Below are 3,816 nucleotides of genomic sequence, written 5' to 3' on the forward strand. Positions count from 1 at the left end.
TGTTCCCTGTGCCACTGGCTGCAACACAGTCCCAAAGCATGATTGATCAACCCTCGTGTTTAACAGTTGGAGAGGGGTTCTTTTCAGGAAATTCTGCACCTTTTTCTTTAAAGATATCTTTGCTCATTGTTGTCAACAGAACCTGCATTTTCTTAAAGGCATCAGGCTGGTTTAGACCTTTTCTTGAAGGTCTGTTGCTGTCAAACAGGGGGTTTGGTTTCCTGACCTCCACCATTTCTGTCAACTGGCATTTTACATTACGGATGTCAGAAACTGCTTCCTGGAAACACTTTACTATCTTCTTACAGCCTTCTCCTTCTTTGTGGGCATCAATTATTTTAATTGTCAGAGTAGGTAGGCAGCTGTTTAAAAAAGCCCATGGCTGCTGATTGATTGGGACAATAACAAAACAATAGTAATGATACACTAATTTTGCTTAAAATGTTGAAAACAATATTTCATTTTTAACATTATGCCTTCAGGAGATACGTTTATCTTCTACTGACAAAGGTGCCCAAACATTTGCATACCACTGTATAGTTGGGTCATTCTACCACTACAGTGACAAACGGCGTACAGATTTCAATATGATATTAGGTTATAAATCGTACTGTGTTACACTAAATAATGTTACCATCAGTAAACTGAAAAAACTATACTATATGTCCACATGTTTGTGGACATCCCTTCTAATGATGGAAATATGGTTAATGCTTCATCCAATACTCATTCAATCCAATACTGGTCCATATAGTGTACTAAAGTCTTATCTTTATCTTATTGTCCACTGCACTATGCTGCATTATTTATACATAAATATATTATATTTATATACAAGCATAAAAAAGTTACAATGATTTCCATATTTCCAACACCACAAGACATGAAGTGGTCAGCATTTTAGTTAAATTTGTCTTAGCATCTTCTGAGCTCGTGGTTTGGACAGCGTTTATCGCAATGAGCCACCTTTTTAATACTGAACGGAAGAAGAGGGTCATTATCACGTGTGTGTGTGTGTGTGTGTGTGTGTCTGTACATTCTAGCGCAGGTGTTCTTCCATCAGCCAATCCAAGCAGAGGGGCGGGGCTTGTGCGGAATACGGGTGGGCAGGGGAGGGGAGGGGCGAGTCGTGCTACTTCTCTACAGGGGGTCAGCACGCCCCTGCCGGCCTGACGTGGGAGGAGTGGATCGCCGCCACTAATCCAACTGGACACCAGCTGAAGAGTAAGCACGAATAAGGGAGACCCACATATAGGCTCAGGGGGTCTAAGCTGGGCGGGATGCTGGTCAAGCTGGTAAACCAGCTGGTTCTTGCTAACTCTTGACCAGCACTGCGTCCCTGCTGACAAACCAAAACATACCCTATGCTGTTAAGCTAGCTGGTTTACCAGCAGTTGCATTTGAGCCAGCTTGATTGAACTATTTTGCTTGATCAAGCTGGGTATACTGGACAACCAGGTTGCTTGGTCATGTTGGTAGACCAGCTAAAGCAACAATCTCAGACAAAACGTGGTGTTTTGTGTTGATTTAGGAGAAAACACTTGAATAATTAATTTTATTTATTTAAAAAACTGTTCCTGGAAGGTATATAGCTGTGTCTGTAGTGCTAGGTAAGCAAACAGGCCGTTTCGTAGCAAGCTAGCTTGGTTTACGTTCACTAGCTTTACCACTAGTTAAGTCATCTCAGTCACCATAGATCTAATCTGCCAGTACTGTAAACATTGTATAAAACTGCAAATCACATTTACAGCATCATACTGGCTTGAACACAGTAACACAGAAAAAGCCACTGAATTCTGTGGTCTGGTTAAAGCTTGCTAAAGCTGACTGAGAAACACCCTTACTTAATCCCTTCAGACTGAGCATGCCACTAAATAAGCTTAGATCCTCCATCCCCTCAATCGCACACAAAGTACTGAATTACTATACACACACACACACACACTTCTGCCTGTCTAACATCCAGTATTTCAGTTACTGATCTCTTCTTGTGTATTTTATTGGACACTGCCATAACCTTTTGCTATTTCTTCTGAATTTTACATCTCAGTCTTGAACGACACAAACGATACTGATCGTCTTTTCTTTTTTTTAAAGACAAATTAATTAGATCCGCTTTGAAAGGAAAATTCTTGTAATTTGTTATTTGTAATATTATGTAATATTGTGTAGTGCAATGCTCAACCGTTACTATTAGAGCTAGGCCTTCCGCTTGGGCCTGAAGTGTCAAAATTAACAAAACTTTTTTTATTAATGCTAAGTTCTGCTAGCATTGCCCATGGAAATAGAAGTATGTTATAGTACATCATTTTATAGTGACTTTGGGGTTGTCTGAAATCCACTGGCTACACCATGGCCCATTTTTAACATCACTGACATATCTAGGACTTTCCGAAGGCCCAATATGTTGTCCTACTCATAGCAAATCATTATGTGATCTTGGTGGTGAATCTGGCACGAGGCCTGATCAATGAGGCGCCTTAGGTTTTTCCACCTAGCTAACAAGCGGGACAGGAGGGGGACTGATGGGATAATCAGATAAATCTCCATTTCAAGATTACTTAAAAATTACAGACGTCTTTTTTGTAACACTACATTTTGGAAAATGCCACAAGAGCTAGCTATTAAATCTGCATTTCAGAAGAAACAATAAACCACTAATTTTTGTGGCAACGCCTGAATTTGTGAATAATTGCGGTGACAAAGTGTTGCTTTGTTTTATTTTATTACTGGTTTGTAATGCTAATTAGCAAAGTAGAAAAAAAAAATCAGCCAGCAGAAGTTTGAAATATTAAACATTTCACAGCATTGTTATGGCTTATACACGTTTTTTTTGTCCACTATTAGAATCATAAAGGGTAAAAAAATAATATAAAATTTTGCTACAAATTGTCTGTCTCCAAACTGAAGGGAGGAGAAAAGTCCCACTGTGGGACTAATAAAAGATTATCTTAAATTTAGTCGAATTAATGTGCAAACTACTAACAGCCATCACTCCCAAATCATTTAAGCAAATGTTGGAGGGCTACTCTTCCAAACTTCCCTTTTAATTCACACTGTGTACAATAACTAATACAAATCTCCGGAAGGCAGGAGAGAAGTCAGTCAGGAAAAGAAATGGTTTGTGGAGGCTGTAGTACACTGCTGGGGTGATTTTATAAGTCTGTAGAGACCAGTGGCATTACAGGACAGGTCAAACACCTCTATAATCTGATTAGAAAGGCCAGCTCCACCACTGGACTGACCCTGGACTGGCTGGAGGCAGTGACGCAATTCTACACATCCCCTTAACACAGCAGAAAAGCTACTGATGTATTTATATGGTCCAGTTTTTTTTGGATGGACACTCCAGAAATAAATAACTAAATATGGAAATGTACACTTCTTCTTGGCAATGGTGTTTCCCGATGAGAGCCCAAATTGCCCAGATCCCAGTCCAATCAAGCATTTGTGACACATGCTGCGACAAGAAGTCTGATCTGATGAGACCAGATTGAAACTAGCAAGATCAGATTTATATTGGAACAAACAAATAAGGAGTCTTTTCACATTACATTTTTATGTCCACTCAAAGTTCACTTTTTTGGGATAGTTTGTCTGCAACTGTTTATTTCATTAAAATACTACTAATCAAATACCACATTTTTTTTCTCCCTAAATAATTGTGCACACAGGAAAATAATAATACTTGATGAACAACATTGTACAAATATAATGCAAATAATCTGAAGAGCAAAGCCAGAGCATCAGGATAAGACACAACATTTATTTAACAGTATTTTGTAAAAAAAACAAAAAAAAACAATGCAATATACA

The sequence above is a fragment of the Salminus brasiliensis genome, chromosome 20, assembly GCF_030463535.1.
Source record: "Salminus brasiliensis chromosome 20, fSalBra1.hap2, whole genome shotgun sequence".
In the NCBI taxonomy this organism is placed as follows: Eukaryota; Metazoa; Chordata; class Actinopteri; order Characiformes; family Bryconidae; genus Salminus; species Salminus brasiliensis.